Genomic DNA, 24,390 nt, shown 5'->3' with positions numbered 1-24,390 from the left:
TTTAGGAGTCATCTGAGGTCTGGAGAGAGGAAAATGTCTCACCAGTTCAAATCTGAATGGTCCAATGATTGGGTAACTCCATCTCAATCACCAAGGTTTTTGATTATGCCCTTTTCATAAGCAATGAATTAATTCCATAATAGCATGGAAAGGTCCTCACTGGGGAAACTAATTAGAAAAGCTGGGTATAATTCTATCACAATATTAGCTGGCAATGACTCTGTGATGACAGCACCACTGGCTGTTCTAGTGTAATGGCCATATGTAACTAATGGTTTTCCATACGGATGGAGGGAAGCACAACTTCTTTGTCTCAAAATAAGTATAACTGAAAGTTGTCCTGAACAAGAAACAAAACTCTTGCAATTTTCACAATTCATATCTTCTAGCTGAAATACATGTTTTAATATTTTTAATAAATACGAAAGGAAAAGTGTAGTAGGAAAAGTTTTTATTATGTGTGAATTTGTTCATTTGATAGACACCCATGTACACATTTATAGTATGATGCTGTGATTCTGAAATGCAAAAGGACTATATAAAAGGACTAAAGTCTGTTTGTCTATGTCTATCTGGTATGAAACAGCCTTCTAGCTGAAAAACATTGGAGCAAATTGGTCCTAGACCTTGGTCACTTTCTGTTTTTATCACAAATTCAAGGAGGAGTGATCAAAGTTAAAATTACTTTATAGCTCAATTTCCAAAGGTAGGGGATTTGATAAAATTTATTGTTTGTTTATAACTCTATAAATCATGACACCTAACGATAAATATATATATATATCTAAGCACCCACTCTTTAAGCACATATTTAAAATTGCTTCCTATGCTTCTACATTTACAAAATGTAAATGCATTTTACAAAAATGAAAGTGTAAACATGTAATTATATTTAATGGTTATTAGTGAAATGACAGAATAAGTGCAGAATGCTATGAGTGAGTAGAAACTACTGACAACCCACTCAAGGATCATCAAAGAAGGTGTCTGGGAAGATGTGATTTCTGAAACAAGACCAGGGAAACAAGTAGAAAATAGTTAGAAGATGGGAGGAGTGCATTTCAGTCAAGGGAGCAGCACTGTCAAAGGCCAGATGCGAGACATACACACAAAATTCACACCTGGAGTCAAAATCATTGACTTGGATACAATTTTGGATATGTTGAGTCTGTGGTACTACTGATGAATTAAAATAATAAAAATGATTAGTAGCTGTGAGATGTTAAGTCATGGAGTTCCTGGAAGAGATACGAGTAAGCCTATAGATGGAATTGATATAATTAAAAATGAAGAAGGTAAAGAAATAAGAGGAGAGGGTTAAGCATAGAGTCTTGGGCTTATAGAAAATGATAGAGAAGGAAATGTCTACGAAATAAATTATAAAATATAGCTGTAAGCAAATCTATTATACTGTAGAAGTCAAAGCAATAATGGGAATAGCATTGTCAAATGCTGTAGGGTCAAGATAAAGACTCTGGATTTTTTCAATGATAATGTATCTTTGATTTTTTTTCCAGATCACTCATTCTGTTACATCCTAGCAAAAATAGGGAAGATCTGTTGGAGAAAAAACTGAGGACTCAAATTTACTATAAAATTTATGGCTATTTTATTCTAAGCATGGATTTGGATAGAGGGAATTTAGTAGAATATCAACAGAAAATTTAAATCAAGATATTGGACAATGGTATAAATAAAAAATAAAATCTGGGGAAAATATCTGCACTGATTACACAATTTTTAAAAAGCTTGCTGTTTCTAAAATTAGGTTCAAGGAAAAAAATAAAATAAAATATGTAAAATCAGGCCACTTGAGCATCATCAAATAAAGTAATGGGTTTGGGCAAGATAATTTCTGATTTTAATATTCTTATTTTTTGATGACATGGATTCTTCAGAACGTATATGTTCACTCATTTAGCATGTTAGATTCTCTGGCTGTATTTTGACATTGGAGTTTCTATGCCTGGCTAATTTGGCATAAAAGAATGAAAATTTCATGGGTGGTATTGAAGTTCCTGAGAAGTCTTTAAACATACAGAAAGAAATTGGGCATCACCTAGACTCAACAATGGAGGCTTAGGGCAGAAGTTAGTACTATTTCTGAAAATTATGGACACTTGAATCAATTATGACTCACCCATCCTGGGAGTAAGAAACATCTTATATGTAAAAAAGGGGGGTGGGGAGACATTTCAGTAGGGTGGCAAACACTTCTTTGCCCAAGAATCTCTACCATGGATTTCACTTAAGATATGTAATACAGAAGAGATATGTAATACAAAGAGTTTCTTTGCAAAGAAACTGTATTGGAGGACATTGATGTAATGAAAAAGATCAGGACTGTGGTCTCCAATTCACATATTTAAAACCACTATTCAACAATATAGCAGCTAAGATTTTATTCTCTTCCAACCATTCTACTTGTGGCCTGTGAAAAAAGTTTGATAAGTGTGTACGATTAATCTCAAATAACTCTAAAGGAGTTAGGCTGTAGCATTTCCATATATGACTGTTCCAAAACAGAATCATCCTGCTTCATACTTAAACATAAGCGATTGCTTGTTTATTATACTGCAAGTTAGAAAACATGCACCAGAATTTTGTTGCAATCTTCAGTGGTTTTCATGTTGAAATAAAGAAGACCAATGGTTACAGAACTGATTGTTCAGCTCAAAAAAAAGTCACCAGGATGACACAGATTGTTACTAGTGAAACATGCTTTAGTGACAGAAATAGTTCTAGAACTTCTGGAAACAGGGATTAGAGAGAAAGAACAGACAGGGTGGAGACACAGGCTATTGAAATATGGTCCTAAGAGATGCCAACAAACACATTGGTACACATTGTCTTGTAAACTGCTGATGTTTTCATCTATATAGTATATGAGGATGAACACTAATGAAATTACGTTTATTTAATAATACAATATTGGTAATGATGAACATGGTTTGCCTATAGGAAATTAACATTTAATGTCACTTTTTCTAATTATAATCACAATATAACTGTGTGGAGTCTCTATCATCATGCACAAGTTACCACAAACTTAGTACATAAAAACAATAAGGATCTCTAATAAGAGTTAGCTTAGCTCAGTACCTTACTCAGATCCTCATAAGACTGCTGTCGTATCCAAAGGCTCAACTGACAAGAGTTGGCTTCCATGTTGCTAGCAGAATTCAGATTCTTGAGTCCATAGATTCTTGTGCCCACAGTCCTTGTTGGCTTCAACTAGAAGCCACCAGTAGTTTCTAGACTTTCTGGAAGGTTTTCACATTTCTCAAAGACTATCTAAGTTCTGAAAGCTGTCTGCCACATGGTTACTTGTTTAACACGGCTCTTTACTTCATCAAAATAAAAATGGGAGCTAGGTAAGGTAGTGTATGCCTATAATCCCAGCTACTTGTAAGGCTGAAGCAGGAGGATCACAAGTTCAAGACCAGCCTGGACAACTTAGTGAGACATTCCCTCAAAATAATAAAAATTAAAAAGGGCAGGATATGCAGCTTGATGGTAGAGCTTTCCTGGATCCAATCCCCAATTCAACCACCACCAACAACCAGTATAACAACAGTGAACATATAGAGCAAGCCCTCTAGCAAGATGGCATAATACATAACACAAAACAATTATGAAAGTAGCATTCTATCACTTTTGGCAAATAAAATACGATGACTAATATGGTGACATTGTTTGATATATTACATTGTTCAGAATAACTCATAACCCTACACTCATTTAAAGGGTGGATGTTAAAAGTTTTTGCCTTAAATGTCCTCCAAAGACCCGTGTAAAACCAGCTTGTGGCCCTAATAGGAGGTGGCAAAACCTGTAGGAGGTAGGGCCCACTGGAAGGAAACTGGAAGAGATGTGTTTTTGGAAGCATCTTGGGGACCAAAATCCCTCCTCTCTCCCTCTCTCTCTTTGTTCCCTAGGTACTATGAGATGAGCAGCTTTCTTTTACCAACACTCTCCCCAAACAATGTTCTATCTCACCACAGACCTATAAGCAGTGTGGCTAAATGCCTTGGACCAAATCCATGAGCCAAAGTAAATATTTTTTTTTTCCATTTAAGCTAATTATCTCAGATATTTTGCCACAGCAAGGGAGCACTCACTAATATAGAGGGGATTTACAAGAGCAGGAATACCAGCAGTAGATAAAGGTCATGGGGCATTATCTCAGAGTTTATCTATCTACCGAAAAATACAGAAATGCTGGTGTTTGCAAATATGCTGGGAAAACCTATAGAAAAGGTGGCAGTTCTCAGATGGGATTTGCCAAAATATTATAGTCATATTAATTAACTATATGAAAATTATTATTAAGAATATATTAAATGTGTATTTTATAAAACCTAAAAATAAAATATTGAAATAAGAAATTAGAGTGTGTTTCTGTTCATATAAATGTTTTACATATGGCTTTATTCTTCATATGTTCACAAGACATTCCTTATTAATATTTTTAATGATGACCTCTTCCAATTCTTGAAAGTTGCCATCAAGGAAAAACTTTGCTCAAACAAAAACATGATAAAACATTTAACACCCTTTTCATAACCGCTGAAAAATTTAGATCATTAGAAATGATTTTTAAAGAATCTAACAGCCTTGGTTACTCTTTCATGACACAGAAAATGTGGAAAGTTCTTATGATAATGCAAATTGATTTCAAATGCCATGAAATTTTTCATATCAAATATATCAAACAAATTAATGAAGTTCTAATTTGCAGAACCACCCTGAAGTTGGCTTATGTGCCACCAGGGTGACACATCAAATGCACAATGGATGAATGTATCAGATATATGGGAAGAAAGCTATTTAGGTCAACTTCTGAACTTTACTCACCAGGAGCTGCTTGCCATGCTGCTATGGCTGAATGACTGCACTTTCTGGGTACCTGGGGTGAGACTTCTTCAATATTTCCAAAGCCTCTCTTCCTCCAAAGTGCACCGCGCAGTATATTGCTGAAGAAAAGCTTCTAATATGTAAAAATCCTTCCTCAGCTATCTTCAGCGTATGATGCTTAAGTAGCATATATGTTTGTTTCTTTGGTTGGTTGGTTTTTCCTTCAAGATTGAATTTTTCAGGGAATGTCATTAGACCCTATATTGTTTGGTCTTCAATCTAAAAGTTTATAAGAAGGAAAAATCAGCCTAAGATGACTAGTTTTGTGACTTTGTCCAGTCCCTAACTTAGCCAACCCTCCCATGTAGGCCATGGTCTAGTGGAATTGTACCTTTGAGTATAAATCACATTTGTGCTCTATCAATGAGCATCTCAGTTGTAGCATAGCTCAAGGGTCATTGAAATAGTCAAACCAACACCTGAGATCCACAATAATTTTAGATAAGTGATGTGTACATCTGTAAAATTTTGAACAACCCAAAAGCAAAAGTCAAAAGCAACCTTCACTGACATGAACTACTACAACTTGAAAACCCTTTGGATATTTAGTGAAGGTATTTTTATTTTACTCTAAATAAACAGATAAAGAGATACCAAGAGAGTAAATATGTATGCAGGTGAAGTTATGCAAAAATGCTCTTGTTTTTCACATGAGTGTTTTTGTAAATGGTTTCTGTTTCTACAAATGGGTATTCTTAACATTATGTTAAAAATACTAGAAAATTAAATGTATACATGTGTCATAATTTGACTAATTTTCTCTCAATTGAAGGATATTTCTCTATTTTATCTTCTTAGGGTACAACTTTTCTGAGACTACTACAAAGAGAATGAATACACAGATGAATATGCGTTCATGCATTCTAAAATATATTGTTAGATTATTTATCAGAGGGTTGTATGCATACTTCTACTAAGAGAGTGTGAAACTCCGTTTTACCTATCTTTCACAAATGCTAGGGCCTCTCAATCTATTTGATATTCATCAATCAGGCATACATTATTCTAAAACTCCACTGACTTGCCAGTTATTATTATTATAATTACTTTAACAGCTAATCAGTTCTTTCAGAATTATTTTTTAAATCACCTGTTTTCACAGTAATTTGAAATATGGTAGAGAATGGTAAGTTATAAAAATATGTCCATCTCTCTATCTTGAACTGATACACTACATTTCCAGCTTCCTTGCAGTTAGATGAATCATGGGACCAAGTTCTAGCTAATGACATGTAAGTTAAGGTAATGGATGTCAAATGGATGCCACTTATGAACAGAGTTTTTCACCACTATATTAGTTTGTAATGGCTTCTGTATCAATTACCACAAACCTGTGGCTTAATACAGGAAAAGTTTATTTTCTTAAGGTCTGGAGTCTGGGTTCCCAGAAATTCTTGAAATCCCTTTGCTTGTAGCAGCATTACTATAAGCTTTGCCTTGCTCTTCATCTGATCTCTTCTCTGTGTATTGCTTTTGTTCTCTCCTTTTCTTATAAGAACACCAGTTGCCAGTTTTGGGACTCAACCCAAGTCTAGAATAATTTCATCTTGAGATCTTTGACTAATTGCATTTGCAAACATGTTTCTAATTAAGGTCACATTCTGAGGTCATTCCAGGTAGTGAGTTTTGAGGGAATATTATTCAATCCACTGTAATAGCCATGTCTCCCATAAATTATCTTTTCCCTTGAACAGACAAATGAAGTTGATAATCATTCCCTGGCTATTTGTGTTACTCAATTACTTGCTGCTGTAACTAAAACACCAGGGTTTGGGGAAGTTTCTTTGGGGGGGAGTTTCTTTTGGGGTCACAGTTTCAGAGATTCAGTAAGGGTCTAGTGGCTCCATTACTTTGAGCCCAAGGCAGAATATCTCAGCTGAAGGGTAGCTCAGGAGAGTTGCTCAGCTTATGGTGACCAGGAAGCAGAGAAGGGGACAAAGGGATGCTGGAAGACAGACAGGGTATTTCCCCAGTGACATAACTCCTCCAGCCACACCCCGCCTTCCTACAGTTACCACCCACTTAACACATTCAAACTAGGATGGACTGATAGGGTTACAGTTCACAAAATCTAATAATTTCACCTATGACTATGCTTGCATTAACAAGGGAGATTTTGGAGACTACCTCATACCCAAACCATAACACTACTAAAAGTCAAACTTTATCATGCATCAGAATCATCTGGATAACCTGTTAAAACACATAGGATGCTCCCCCTACCCAATATTTGCATTTTGAACAAGGCTTCTAGGGCTGATGGTGCTACTGTCCAAGGACCACACTTTGAGAACCAGTGGCCAAAATATAAGAACATTTCCATATAGAGGTTATGGAGAAAAATCCTCTATTGACTCCCCCAAATCCTTCTTTAGGTTTTATGTTACAGAGAAATGAATAAGTATTTGACCGTATCCTACACTGACAAATATAAATCACTTGGTTTGTATATTACTGAATTTTCATACATTTCTGAACTACCTATTCTATTTCATTAAACTCTCTGTTAATGCATAATGACAACATTGTCTAAATTGCCACAACTTCATACAACATTTTAATTCTAGTAGACGGAATAATATCCCATTATTTTTGTTTTCCTAAAATTTCTTATCATTTTTGTGCTTTTACGTACAGATACTATTAATATGTTTTTACCAGATTCCAAATGTTTCAGACTCTCCGTTTGGTATTCAAATAGTTCACAATACAATTAAACAACAGTTTGGGAATACTGTTATCTTTACAGTCCTGAATTTTTCAAGAACAAGAAAATATCTACATTTGTTTAGCATCTTCTACATCCTTCAATAGAATTTTAACATTTTCTTCACATAGATAATGGTAATTTCTTGAAGTATCTCTGATAATTTTACTTTGTTGCTTTTGTCTATGGATCTTTTTTGGTGCATTTTTTTTCTAACTGATTGAAGCTGTTAGAGAATAAAAATACTGATATTTGTATTATATTTTCTCTAACAGCAATCTTTAGAAGCTTTTTGTTTTCTGTCTTCCAATTGATTCTGACATCCAAACATATGAGCCCATCATCAGTAAATAATGATCATTTTACTTTATTTTTGTCAATATTTCTTCTGTATCTTCTGGTCTGTTTACTTCCAGGGTAATGTCAGATAATTTTGGTGATTATTGATTAAAGTACCTATGCTCTGCAAGGGTGAAATGACACAGTAAAGCATGAATTTTCCTTCCAGCCAGAACGCTGAACATGAAATTTATAATGACTGCCTCTCCTTACAGAAGCCACAAGCACACAGATGTTATAACTATGTCCCATAAGACAGTAGCTTTCAAACCAAGGTACATATATGCCAGGGATTCTTAAGATAATAAACTGCATGATAAGAAGAAAATACACAAAAGAACTTTGATGTTCATATTTTATATTACATCTTAGCTTATATTTTGTATGCTTCATATTAACAATAACTATAACAATAATAGTCTAGATCTCACTGGGTATTCACTATGCAATAAGTACTATTCCAGGTGCTTTACCATATATAGCTAACTTGATCTTCAGATCAGCAGTGAAGTGAGGTATTTTAAAAGGAAGGAAATCAAGAACATAGAACTTAACTTTCCTAAAGTTACAAAATAGCCTTTAGTTCTCTGTATACTGGACTTGAGAACCTATTCTTGGTTTTCGCATGATTCTTAAACTTTGTATGCAATAGGGCACAAAATGTTAATGATAACCCCCATAAAAGCTATTCATAGATGGGATTTATAATCAAACTTTACTTTCTTGACATATTTTCCCATTTGATCCCATAGCCATTTATAATGACTATCATCTACATTATGCACCACGGTTCCCATAGGAATTTACAGGACATTACGGCCTCATGCCCAAGCCAATGGAGTATGAAGGGTGAAGTGTCACAGTGCTCCTCCTTTACTTCCTGTCTCATTAACATGTGTCACCAATGCTTTTCTCTCCAGACCCTTGAACTAAAATAAAAATGAAAATAAAAATAAATAAGGCCCCACAAATTTGTAGTTTTCTACCTCTAGCTCAGAGTCGCAAAACTTTCAACATATTACATTTAAGCATCCTCTTTTATGTTACATCATATTTTACTTTTAACTTTCCATTTCTGATATTAATCCCATTTTTCTTTCCAGGATGTCATATCTCTATTCCAGTAAGTTGTATCTAAGCCCCAACAGTTGTAAACTTTTAAAACTTATTTTTCTTTCCAACTCATCTCAGACAAAGCTGAGCTTTTCAAAACCAACTCGAAGCCCAATGTGTATGTAAAACTTACAAGTGTCCTATACTGCAGTTTTCTCTCCGATCCCATGGGGAATGATTCTAGGATCCCTGAGAATATAAAAAATTATGGGTGCTCAAGCCCTTTACATAAAATGGTACAGTATTTGCAATAACCTATATATATATCCTGTATATTTGAAATCATCTGTACATTATTTACATATAATTCCATGTAAATGTTATATAGATAACTGCTGTTATATTGTGTTGTTTAGGAAATGCTAATGAGAAAAAGGTATGTACACAATCAGTATAGACACATCTTTTAAAAAATATTTTCAATTTGGTTGTTTTAATTCATGGATGTGGAACCCGCAGATATAAAGGAAGAACTCTACACAAACAGGCAGAGGATTAATATCTAGTTTCCTTGTAACTTAAATGAGAGTTATCAGTAAGCTATTGCTATGTAGCAAGTCACCAACAAATCTCAGTGACCTATAATATCAGGAATCTGTTCCACTTAGGTGGGCTCAGCTGACCAGCTGTAAACTGCAGGATGTTTCTGGGTCTACTTCATGTGTTTCTGCTCCTCCTTAGACCAAAATAGCTGGAGAATGCCCCTGTGAATGTGAGAGGCAGAGGCAATAAAAAGGAAATGGGAAACATGTGTTGTCTGTTGAAGCCTGGGCAAGAAGGGCTCCTTATCAATGACCACTGGCAAAGCAGCTCCCCCTGCAGCGCCTCCACTGGACAGACAGGGCAGGAGACTAAGCCTCGGGAGCAAGGCACACCACCACCAAGGTGAAGGGCACAGCTGCAGGAAGAGAGAAAAAGAGGAGGCCAGCTCTTCCAACGCTTTCTTCTACCTCAGAGAGCAATTGCCAGCCACCTAAGAAGCTCTGCTGTTTCTCTTTTCTTTCTTTTTTCCCTCTTGTCTTTTTCTTTTTTTTTTCTATTGTATTTTTTTCAAGTATCGCTTTGCACTCTAAAATGTGAAATTAAAATTCGTTGTGTAGCTCTACATAGAAGAAAACTGGATGTCTGACAACTCATCTCAGATTTACTTCTTCCAGAAATGATCATTTGATGACCTGATCTGACACGGCCATTATCTGTGCATTGATATTGGACTTCATTTCTCCAATCTAATAATTATAGTTATGAAAGTGATAAAATAATTATGGATACAATTAATTTATTGAGTATTTTTGGTCTTTACTTAGCTTCCTAGGCATGATCTCATTTTATTTCTTAATGAATCTGTAAGGTAGGTACTATTAATATCCTCATTTTACCCCCTGAAGAAAACTTAAGAAAGTTTCTCAAACTCTCAAAATTAGAAAATGCCAAAACTCAGATTCATGTATATATCTAACCACAAAATTTATATTGCAAAATACCCTGCTATGCAGTAAGCATTCTACATTATGATCTTATTTATGTATTTCCCCCCTTTTAAAGCTCAACTAATTCAAGGAAAAGAACTTACAATATTTTGCAAGTCATTCTTGATACTAAACTCTGTGCTGGGTTAAATAATGAATACCCAAAGATGTTCATCTCCAAATCCTCATCAAGAACCTTTAAATATATTGCCTTATGTGATACAAATGTCTTCACAAGATGATTAAGTAAAGGATTGTTAGGAATGGAGATCATTCTTAACTAACTGAGGGGTCAAATGTCATTATAAGCATTCTTATAAGGAAAGGGAGGGTGAACACATGTTACTAGTATAGTGGTTATAAACAGCTTTCATCCTGAAGTGACACAAGGAAGAGGCTATGAGCCAAGGCATGAAGACAGACAACACGAAAAAGGATAAGTAAAAAGCTTACCCCATGAAGCTTCTAGAAGAGATGGAGCCCTGTAATAGACTTGAGTTTATACTTCTGACCTCCAGAAGTAGAATAGAAAACATTCATAGTTTTAAGCCACCGTGTTTAAGATAATTGGTTGCAACAGCATAAGAAACTAATACAAACTTAGATATAGCAGAGATTTTTTACTCTATTCATTGTTGTATTGGCAGGGCTTATAACCAACCTAGGAACATTTCTTCCAAATTACTTGAGTGAGTAAATGATTAAGGAGTCATGACTTAGAACACAGAATCAGCAAGTTCTCAACTCAAAAAGAAACTTAAAATGGTAGTTATTAGAATTTATTATATTTCAGTTTCAAGAAATGAATTGTTGTCATAATCAAAATATTAAAAATTTCTATTTAAATTATATTTTATAAATCATACTAAAATCTTAAAACAAATGTACATCTCAGCTTTGTAGTAGTTTTCCAATAGATGAATTAATAATGGGTTGTTTTAAATTATATGGCAGGATTTTTAAAAAATATTTAGATTGCTCTAATATGGGCTAAAGAAGTAAACACTAGTTTATGGGGAAAAAAGAAAAGAGCACGTTATTTGGAGAGGTATGGATAAGATAACTGGCACAGATATTGCATAGAGTAATGAAGATTCAGAAAAGGAATATGGTGTGGGTCCTTGAAATTTTTAAGATACTTTGGGAATTTTAGAAAACCTTTAAATATTAACACTGCAAACAACTAAAAAAAGCTTATATTGATTTGAAAGGTAACTCACTGGTTTTAATTATATTAAAATCTTAGAAAATGAACAACACATCATTTATTAATACTTTTGTTAACTAGGTTAAAAAATCTCTTTATTATCAGGCTTTTAGATGATATTCCAAAAGTTGCCTCTACCCTACTCACAATATATGTATATGAGATATATTTTGGCACTCATTGTATATCAAACCCAGGCCTTTATGTTGATCATTTAGTCTGTCTGTCTGTCTGTCTCTCTCTCTCTCTCTCTCTCTCTCTCTCTCCACACACTCACAAACACTCAGAAAACTGAGAATTGAACAGTTACATAACTTGCCCAAGGATATATGATAAATGGTATGTGTACAGTTTTGCAGTTTTAGTTGAATGTGTCATCTCCTTAAAAAAAACAAATAACTAGATTTAGTAGTTTTCCTCCCACTTTTTTTGTATAATTTTGGAGAACAGGATTATGAGTCTATTAGTTTTATAATTAGAATTTTCTATCATTATCCAAATCTGTATGAAATAATCTTTTAAAGGATTATCATTCAATTTCTACAGACCATGTGTAGAAAATTCAGTGCATATTAAGTTGTGATACAAGTGTCAAAAAATCCTATTTTCCTATCTGATATATTAAAAAGCAAAATGGAATGAAATTTAAGTTTGCAAAACTTCCATATTTCATGTATTGTTGACCAAATTAGATTTAAACTCCTTGACCACAAGATTGTGTCTGAACTGTTTGTCTCCTCTTTGTATATGCCCAATAGACAATCATGTAACCTCACAGCTACAATTCTGCTTTTTACACTTAGCATATCACAAGCTCTTAAAACTATTAGTGGCTTCATAATCATTTTCAATGATGATCCAATCCATTGAATAAGTGTCATATACCACACCTCTCTATTTAAAGAAATAGAATCTTTCTTAATTCATCACTTGTAATAAACAGCTCATGTATTCACATTAATTTTTATTATTATTATTTTCTGTTGATTGTTCCATCATATACTATTTGGAGGTAAGGGGGATAGTGCCAAAAGTTTTTATCCAGGACCAAAGAATATGAATTTTTGATGGCTCCTTACTACAATGCCAAATTGCTTTCTCTTTTAATTTGGCCAATTGATACAGCCATTAGCAATAAATGAATATTGAAATTTTCAGCACCTTTTATAGCTGGGGGTATTAATCTTTGCTAATTGAATAGATGAAAATAGTGCCTCCTAATTTATTTGATTGCTTGTAAGAATGAATGTTTTCTTAAGTAATGTGTATGATGTATTTTTATTACAGATACACTGAGAGAAAATGTGAAAAATTATAGAAATGATTATTAAATATCATCTAATTCCTAGTACTCGGAATTTACTACTGTGAATGTTCCAGGGTATATCCTTCAATTAAACTCTCCATACATAAATATCTGTGTCTGCATTTATCCAGTTATTTAAGTATAATATAAATATCTGTCTCTGCATTTGTACATATATGTACATATTTATTTATCTCTATAATATACAAAATATTATTTTAAAATACATTGAAATCACCTTTTGCCTAAATACTTATATCACTATTGGTATCTACTGATATAGATTCTCTAAAAATTTCTTCTATGAGATACGCATTTGGAATTTCTGTGAGTAGAACATTTTCAAAAATGGGCTTTTCTGAAGAACATAGCAGTGAGCAAATATTAACAGATAAACACTGTAGAACAGTCCTCACACCCTTCAAGCCCCCACTTGCCCCTTCCTTCTCCTTCTGTCCTTCCATTACTGCTTTCTAATTTCTGACATAGAGATAGAGAAAGTAGTGGACATTTAAAAGGAAAGCATGTACTTTAAATGCAAGATTTCCATTTTTGCACTATTTAAGTGTAAATATAACATGCCACAATATAACATGGTGTGATATGATCTGTCATACCATGACATATTTGTCTACATTTAACATTTCTGGAAACATCATTAACAGTGAAATATCTCTACAAAGTGGGTCCAGGTGGGTAAGATAAGCAAGGATCTTTTATATATTGTTTTTTATCCTGATCTTTGAAGTGCATGATCTATTACTTTCTCTTTGCATCTCAAATCACTTATTTCATGCAACTTGGTTCATCATCCACTATTAACTTGACCCATCTATGACCTATATTATTTATTAATGTTTTAAAATACCCTGCATGAAAGAGTCCTGACCAAAATAAAAAAAAAAGAGTCCTGACAACAAAGGAATAGATTATTACCCAAATATTTTAATTAGTTATATGCTTCTCTACCTTAATATCCTGCCACTTGCCTAGGTATACCAGACTAAGTCAACATTGTTTTAAATTTTATATTACATATTCCATTTTCTTTTATAATAATATGGTTTTGTTACAGGTACAGTGCTCATATTCAATTGTTTTTGCATTTTCTGAGTTGGTACAAAGAATCTGAGTAGTTTTGTGAATGTTTTCACACAATCTATGTTACCTAAAGTTTAACTGTATTACGCTCATCTCAGTATATTTTATTTTTAGTTTAAATTACTGTATACATGTTCATCCTCTAACAATGAACATCATGACTTTCATTTTTGTTATTACAAACAATGCTGCTACAGATTTTCATATTTATATCTCCTGGGAAACGTGACTCTCCTAGATGTATCCTGAGAGTATAATTTGTATATTTTAAAGTACGCAAACATTCACTGTACAAGATAGTGTTGAACTATTTTCTGAAGCAGTTGTACAAATTTACACATCCAGTATCAATGCGATAGAGATATTGAGTTCATACCTAAGCCAACACTTAATATTGTAAAATCTCTTGATTTCTGCCAACTGAAAGCAATGGTAAATAGCCTTTTGATCATGCTGTGAATATACTTAATTTCTACTAACTATAAATAAATATATGGTAGGTACTATTTAAACAACAATTAAAACAAAATAAGAAAGACAAAACATAAAATAAAAATTAATAAATTCAACTAAATTAAGCTAAAGGCTCATGTTGAAACCAAAGAAAGCTCTTTTACAAAAGTAAAAACAAATCATAATTTGATAGAAAATAATTGCCTAATGTATAATGAAAAAATTAATAGAAAAGGAGTCTTACAACTTAATAAGAAAAACACAAGCAAACTTGCAGGAAACCTGAGGAAAATATATGAGCAGACATTTCACAGAAGAAAGACACATGCTCAATAAACTACAGGGATACATTTGGTTTAGAATGATCATAAATCATAAATACAAATTAGCTAACAAAACAGACAAGGCAACAGGAAGAAAAATGACTGAAAATATATGTGACCTCATCAAGACTGGACTGAACTTTGGTCAGTGTTCAAAAAATATTACTACCTTATAAAATACCCAGAAAAGAAGGAGATGTCATCCTAATTCCTATCCTTTCCACAACTTAGCTGTCTTCCGCTTCACACTTCTTAGACTCTTCTCTTTGAATTTTTGAAATATGCAGGTCAATCCTAACAAGAGTGGCCTATTCATTGAAATAAATGTGCCGGATTGGCTTTATTTCAATGAGCCAAGCTGTCTAAGTCACGCATTAAAGACCACTGGCATTTAGCATGTATTAAAAAGAGGATGAAGATTTACATTACCATTTTTTTTTCTCAAGCCATATAAATAAGATGCTCTTGCACACTGAGTAAGCAAGAGCCTGTGATCTTGCATTTTGTCAAAGGTGAAGAGGCCACAATGAGTAGAAAACCAAAGGACAAAGGAAGCAGTGCATGCCAGCTTTGCTTTTTGATCATGAATGTTACTGCCTTTTATTTTCCCTTGTATATAATGATTTTTTAAAAGGCTTTGATGGTAGACCATATTCTTTCAGACTGTATTTATACAATTTTGTCATTGACACTTTCTATTCTGCTTAGAAAAGGTAAATGTTACCCAGGGGAGAACTCTTCTAAATTGAGGTTTTTCTATTTGAGGAAGAAACCCATTATTGAAATTCTAAAAGCCATAAGATACCATTTAAGTGGTGAATTTCACAGTAATTCACTCTTTTTCTTTTTTACTTTGCAGTTTCCCCTAGTTTGAATAACTTCAGGTTAGATTGTCTCACTAACTTCAAAGAGACATTTCTCTTAAAAACTTTGGAATAATTAGTTGTTACTTATATTAATTATGATATATATGCGTCAAACAGGTATTTACTTATAGGAATAAAATAAACACTTTCTACATTTATGTGCATGCTTTCATTTATTTGTATGCATCTGTATAATGCATATTTGCATATGTATCTATGTAGACATGTCGATGGACACACACACACACACATATACACAAACATACATAATTAGACATAATTAGATATCCTATTGGCAAAGGCAGACTTCACTCCCCTGAGCTTCTCTGTTTCCTCTGAAAATTTTTCAGAACTATAAAGAGGATATTAGTATAACACACTACTCTACAAAACTTTTCCTCATGTGGTAGGAATATTTCCTCATGTTTTGTGAAGGTTATTCTACTCCAATTAGTACGAGTTGCCAGGCTTAGTCAACGTACATTAATTGAAACTTATATTTGTTCACAATTGTAACTCTACTTCAAAAAACCAAACCCCTTCACTCTGCTCTGTTTTTACTCTTTAATTGTATTACATAGATACATAAATAGATATTTACTATATAATCTAATTGCCTATATACAGTATTTTATAAGAAATTTTGGACTGGAAAAGTGTAGGGTTTTGTTTTGTTTTGTTTTGTTTTTCTCTACTTGTTTACTGTTAACTCTCAGATCCCATAGAGAGCTTAGTAAATGCTGATTAAATTATTGGTACCATTCTCCTCTCTGAAGAAGTGGGATGAATAGAAACTGAGGAACTCTACACTGGCTTTAATGATAAGTTTCTTTCTAGTTGTAGAACTTGGGGGAAGTTATTCAATCTCTCTAACACCTAGTTTCTGCATATATATTGCTTACTTCTCAGATCCTGTGGAGCTTGTTAGAACTCAGTAGATGGTAGTTATTGTTATTATTGGATGGCTGGTAGCCATGTTAACTAAGACTGAGCCATTGAACTGACTAAAGAACATTAGCTCTTCTCTTTCTGAGGAACCCTCTTGTCCCACATGTCCACAGGAACAAATTTCTTACCCCTCTGGGCCATTACTCCAGCATTTCCTTTCAGTGAGCACATGATAGCTCACCTATCTAAAATGAAGCACCCTCCCACCTTTAAAACATTATGTCTTTCTTTACTTTATCTTCTGGTTAGTCCTCTCTGCCATTTAACAAATGTATACTTTACTCTTTCTGGTGGACAATGGATAGTCACCCTATCCCCTCTTACAATGTGTATTTCTCATTTAGAGTTCTTAGCATATTAGTCACAGTTAGTTCACATTCCAACGCCCCCTCCATATCTGAGTCCAGTTTTGATGTTTGCTCTGTTTTCAAATGGTGTTTTTTGTTTTGTTTTGTTCTTTTTGCCTTTTAGTATGCCTTGTAATTTTTTCTTAATAACTAGGTCTGATGTGCTAGATAAATAGCAGTTGCTATAAATAAGCCATTATTAATGTACTGGTAAGATGTGGAAAGTGTCCTATAATTTTAAGATTTTATCTCAGACTTTTAGTGATCCTGTACTTTAAAATAGTGATCTTCATACATACTTGTGACATTTTTCTTGCTCCTGTTGCTCTCTTAGGTAGAATATAATGACTAGAATGGGATGAGTTGGGTATTCTTTTTTTTTTCTTTTTTTTTGTTTTCTTTAGCTATACATGACAGCAGAGTATATTTTGACATACTATACATGCATGTAGATGCATAAATATAACTTATTCTTTCTCCCAGATAGACTCTGATAAAACCCAGAAGGTTGTGCTCTTCAGTTTCAATAGCTTCTCCTGAAGATAACTTTTGCTAAGAAGAACAAAGCACTATGGTGTATACCAAAATGGTTTGGTTCCCCACTTTTCCCTGCCAGAAGCACAGGGGATATATCACTGTAGTTATTTGCCAGGATTCAATAATAGTTCTTCAAAGTAAAACTCACCAGTATGTCTCCATATGACTGGATTTCTAGTCAACATTTTACTCTCAGAATTGTCCTAATTGAGCCTCCAGTAATTAATGAATTACATTTCATGGTTTTGTCCCTGAACATTGATCTCCACGGAGGTTACTACTTGTGGGTTTCTGCTCCAATTGTTTTGATTCTCTGAATCCATCTGTCATCTCTCCAATTTGGAAGATCAGGTAACTGTCTGCCCTGTGACATCACTTATGAGTATAAGAAGTTGTTAATTTTTCAGTTTATTAAGATATTGTTATTAAAATGCAGTGCCAACTTAAGAGCTTATTACAAGTTGGATGGGAAACTCAAAGTCTAAGAATTTGCATTTAAATTAGTAACCAAGTGTAATACTGCCAACATAAATCTACCTGAGCTAGTTTAAACATAACTATAGCAAAGCTGTGTTCTTTACTTATAAAACAGAACACTCTACATCTGCCCTAATTATACTTGCTATAAGTAAAATATAATGTGTGATTATCTTTAATTTGAAGGGTTGTTGAGAAATCCATTTAATCCAATCACTGAAATTTCACTTAATTGAACAATGAAATAAATGATGAGTCTATACACACTTGCAAAATGCAAGTGAACACACTTGGTACAAGCAAAAGAAATGAAGATTCACCTCAAAGCCACCCTTGTGCTTAACATCTCCACTGATGCAAACTCATGCCTATAAAATCCCATAAAGATTAGTGGATGGTAGTAACATTTATGAAGTTATTTTTTACATTAAGCTAGGATTTATCTCCTGTAAGATTTATCTTCTTTATCAGAATATTGACTTTAGTTATGCCCATATTTTTTGGTATCTTAGACACTCTAAGCTCACTATTTCTTAACGGCCTTTGGACACATTATTTTCTCTTCCTGGATATACTTTCCCTCTTCTTTGACCTTAACCCCCAAGTACTTCTTTAAATCCTAGATCGGTAAATTTTCTTGATTTTTATCACATGATCCACTTTAGGCCAATTCTCATAAAAATATATGTATGAAAGAAGTTTTATATTTTATTACAAATTTTGTACAAATTTCTTCTCTCAAAATTCAATGCTTATTAGACAACTGGGTAATTAAAAAGTGACGCACATCTGCAAGTGTCTGCTTTTGCTCTCCTGTATGTGCATACTTCTATCAGAAATGTGGCATGCGTTGAATTTAAATTTGAATATATATTTATTCACTGAATTAATGAAATCAATAAATTTAATCCTTATTAAATTTATATTAAAGTGATAGACCTTAAACATTCTCATACAGCCTTGGTATGATCTCAATATTTTCTTTGCCAGTGAAATTGTACCTTAAATCTCACCTATGTAGAAATTTTTTCCAAGCCTATGCACCATACTGGAAGTATGTTGGAGCATATGAATCCATTGGAACCCATAGGTTTCATGTAGTATCTTGGCATGCTTCTCAGTTTGACCCTCTGCACCCATCTTATCACCCTGCTGTATGTGGCTTCATAGATATCATTAATTGAAATGTTGAACTGAGGGAAAGCCAGACTGTCCCATAAGTCACAAAACATTTTAACCTTATTGTTTTATTTTATGAACATAAAACAAAATGTGGCATGCACATCTACCATTACTGATATCTAACTGGCATTTATCAAGTGCTTACTGCAACTCCAAAGCTTATTCTCAATTTGCTAGTTTGATGAAACTAAGGGAGACAAATGGTTTACTATTGCTTTTCACCATCTTGTCTATGGTGAATTCATTATATATTCTAGAGAGTCCCTTTATAGTGAAAGAATTCATCTTTAAAAACCTTTCTTATTTTTTAGATCCATCAAAACTTGGTAAGAAAAAAATCTATAATTTCTATCCCTTAGGGAATCAGGATATCTGACCATATACACAATTCAATTCTCATTCTACCACTTGATGATTTAAAGAGTAGGGAATACTAAATTCAGTCTTTAGTCTCCTTCGTAGTTTAGTATGAGCAACAGAGCACTCTCAGACGCTAAATTCTAAATGTTAGATATAACCAAATTAGTTACATAACTGTCTTCACTTTTTCAAAATTTGCTCTGTATTTCAAAGTTTATAAACAATTCTAATGAAGAACATCTGGAATCATAATCAAGAAAAGAATTATGATTTGGATCCTCATTCATACATGTTTTAAAAATATCTAAGATTTGAGATTTTTGAGTTGATGAGACTTGAGTGATGTCTTGAATTTGAGTTGATCCTATAATTTGTTAAAGTTTTGGGGAATCTTGAGATGAGGTGACAATATTTAACATATGGGATAAATATGAATTTGAGGGGCCCAAAGACTACGGTATAAGGCAGAATAATACCTCACCACCACCACTAATGATATGCATATCCTAAACTCTGGAACATGTAAATAAGCTATAAACATGCAAAAGAGAATTAAGGGCACTGACAGAATTAAGCTTGCACAGGGTGCTATAGCACATGAATATAATCCCAAAGACTCAGGAGGCTGAAACAAGTTCAAAGCCAGAATGTGCACTTGAACTTTGAGGATTCTACCTCAAAATAAAAAATAAAATACAATAGGCTGGGGGTCTTGTTCAGTGATAAAGCACACTAGAGTTTAATCACCAATATCAGAAAGAAGAAAAAAATTAATCAGGCTTGTAATTCAGTTGTTATTAAAATGGAGAGAGTTTTTTAGGTTATTTAAGTGGGACCAATGCAATCTCAAGAGTTCTCATAAATTTAAGAGAGAAGGAAAAAGAGAACCTGAGAAATTATACCAAGGAAAGGAATAGACCTATTATTGCTATTTTTGGAAATGTAGGAATGAGACTTTAAGCCAAAGAATGTGAGAAGATGCTGAAAAAAAGAAAAGAAAAAAAAATCCTTAGAGCCTCAGGAATGAGTACAACCTTGATATATGTTGATTTTACCCAAGTGAAACTAATTGAGAACTTTTGACTTTTGGAAGTGTATAATGATAAACTTATACCATTTCAAGCCATCATCTATCTAATGATTTGTTAGAGCAGCAAAGGGAAAATAATATACTCCTGCATTCATTTCCAAAATTTAGAAGTCTATTCTGTGACTTTTCTTTTTTGGTACTAGGGATTCAACCCTGGGCTTCACATGTGTGAGGCAGGATCTTTACCACCGAACTACATCACAGCCCTCTTCAAAGTTTATTCTTTGTAAATTTTATCCACATTTGAACTCTAGATTTTTATCTTGCTGATACTATTCTTAGAAGACTGAAAGCATATCATATTACTATATATGGATTCCATATTATTAGACAAATGAAACTTCTCTGCTTTTCCTGTTATTTCAAAATAGGTTATAAGAAAAACTAAATATTTTTTTAAATGATAAATTGTAAAAGGGTTAAAAGAGGAATACATATGTCTTTATTTTTTAGTAATGAAATATTGTTTTTAGTTAGCCATCCTTTAAGACAAGGATATAAAATAAGTTTATTTATAATAAATAGATGAAATATTCTATCAATTGAGAACTATGTTGGTTAATCCACGTGTCAATTTGACAGGACATGGAATGCTATAATATTTGGTTAAACATTACCCAGGTGCATTTGTGAACATGATTTATATGGCATTAGTATTTGAATCAGTAGATTAAGGAGGTTTTTCTCCTGAACATGGGTGGGTATCATCAAATCAATTGAAAAGAGAATAAAAGGAAAAGATGAAGGAAGGGAGAATTCACTCTCCAATAATAATTATATAATAATAAAATTTATGCTATTACATATACTTCTCCTTTTAGTTTTATTTTGATGTTGCGCATTTACTATTAAATAAAAACTGAGACTATTTTTATTTTTTACTTTTGTAATTCTGGGTTTTCTGTTTTATTTTCTTTATCTTTGAAATTAAAAATTCTTTAAATACTATATGACTTTTTCAATACAGTATAATGAATAAATAAAAATATGTTAAATGGAAATTAAATGTGTTTCAATCTTTGCATTGTTCTGTACTAGCTGTGATTCTATACCATATGTGTGTATATGTTTTAATTTTAATAACATCTACCTAGTGATATGTTTTGGGGTGTTAAATGATAAGGAAATGTATAAATGGTAATATCATATCATTGTTGTTCATATTTCATACACTCAAGAGATACTGAAGAACACCTACAATAATCATTCTGTGTTCTTTCTTTTTCCCTATCAATCTTTTTGATTTTGGATTCCTTTATTTTCAACCCATAAAATTTTACTTATACTATATCTTCAATTTTTTTTCTGATATCTTCCAGGACAGTTACCTAAATATTGGTTAACACTTCATACTCATCAACATTTTATTAAATGATTTGCTCTTCTTCCTCTTTTTACTTTCAAAGAGACAGTCAATTTGTCTTTCACATTACTGACTTTGTTACTGAGGAAAAATATACATAAATCCTCCTGCTTTACTTGCTCTTAGTTGCTTTTAAAATCACTAAGTTTTCAGGTCACGTTGCTAGGTAACATATTATCAGTCACCCACTAGCTTAGCTGTAAATGACACTTCTGAAGTGTGAGTTCAGATGATAATGGTTATCTAGGTTAACTTTCAGGAAATTAAAGGATAGTTTTGCTAAAGACACCAGTTCTTTATTTGGGCCTGCAGATGTCCTCCAATCAGTGGCTGGAACAAGATTAAAAGATTTGGCATCCCAGCCTTCATGATGGGTCTGTCTTCTTTCCTGCCTTCACTTTTGGGTCAATTTGTGGTCACCTCTTCATGAAGACATACTGATTATTTGAGAAATGTTTTATCCGGAACTATGACAAAAGCTTAACATGACCTAGCCTTGCTTAATCTTTCTCTTTCCATTACAAAGCTAAAGATACCTACCCGACCAGAAACACCAGGCCATGAAAGGAGTAAAATGAGATGACACCCACATTCCTAGAAGATGTCCACCTTTTCCCAGAGAGAATATGAATGTGCCTCCCCTTTGTTAGCCAATCACTCTGCTTTATTATTCCTAGTCTATTCCTGTAACTCTTTAACCTTGTGGTATTACGAGAGTGATCTGCAAGCCACGCACCTCTTCTCCAATCTTTAGCCTCTGAATAAAGCCTATCTTACTCTCCAATGCTTGTCTCTAAGTCACTGGCTTTTCCATGGATGAGCTTTCAAGGCTAAGTCCACAAAATTATTTCAATTTAATAAAATGTTGATATGGTTCTTTGTTCTTTGAATATCTCATTCAAATTGTTTTGAGTTCAACTTTGTGGTTTATAAAATATCTATCATTTCTTATCCATATTTCTTTATACAGCAATAAATTCCTATTATGTTTATCTTCTTAATTTGTGGCCTTATCTCATTTACTCATGTTTCATATTTTGGTCATTATTATTATTTGAAACTAATTAAGAGAAAAATGAGATTTTTTTTAATTGTAGAGAAAATACTATTTATATCTTGACTTTTATTGCAAGAAGAGGAACAAAAGGACACTATAACAATTAAGAAGTTGATAACCATAGAAATGCAAAGCAAGAAGAAAAATATATAATAGGAACAAATCACAGACAGAAGCTTAGTAAGTAAAAAATAAAAGTTTTAAAACTCAAATTTGATAGCAATCAGGAAAAAGATGTAAATTATGACAAGATTCTAATGATTACCTTTCAGAGGGAACAATATTGGATAAAAAATAAAGCAGTTTTGATAAGATTATTACTTGCTAAGGTCTTTTAAAGGATAATTAGGGAATACATGAATATATAATAAAAACTAAACAATGTGTTTCTCATCCACCTAAGAATTACTTCCTATAAAGTCTTTCCTAGTATATGACAAGCATAAGCATGCATGCTATTATCATGTATCCGTTCTGGTAGCAGTAAAAAAGTGACATCATATAATTGATGCTACAACCTTTTTAACATGATTAACACTATTAAAAGTAGAATGTTGTGTTGGCCAGTTTTCCATTATAGTAGAAAATACTTGAGATAAGTCAACTTATAAAGATAAAAAGTTTATTTTGACTCCCAGTTTTTAGTGTTTTAGTCGGAGAGGAATAAGAAGGAAACCATAACACAATGTCTCCACCAAGGTACATACATCCACAATGATGGAAGACCTTACACTAGACTCTGCCTCCTGTACCACCTCCTAGTAGCACCAGTAGTTGAGGAACATGACTTTAACAAATGAGCATTTGGGGACACTTATCCAAACTGTAGAAAATATATTTAGGACATAATTATAAGGTTAAAATAGGGCAAAAATATTATATTATTATAGGACTATTTATAATATATATATTTTCATAGTTTATATCCGCCTTAAGACTAAGATGGTTTCAGTTATCTCTTACTTACCTCTGTTTCTTATGTTTCCTGCATTAAGCAAAAACTAATATTGAAGGAGAGAAAAGCACTAAATTATATTTTAGAAGGATTCCTCCTGTTTAAAATCTTTGTTAGAATTTTTTATACATATAATTGAGAAATAAGACATATATATTTAAAGTACACAATGTGATGCTTTGAATATAAAGACATTATAAAATGACTACCACAAATCATGCTAATTAACATACTCTTCACCTCATATAATTGCCATTTGGTGTGTGTATGTGA

This window comes from Marmota marmota, unplaced genomic scaffold (genome assembly GCF_001458135.2).
Source record: "Marmota marmota marmota unplaced genomic scaffold, marMar, whole genome shotgun sequence".
NCBI classification, from domain to species: domain Eukaryota; kingdom Metazoa; phylum Chordata; class Mammalia; order Rodentia; family Sciuridae; genus Marmota; species Marmota marmota.
Note: the sequence above shows the minus strand (reverse complement) of the source record.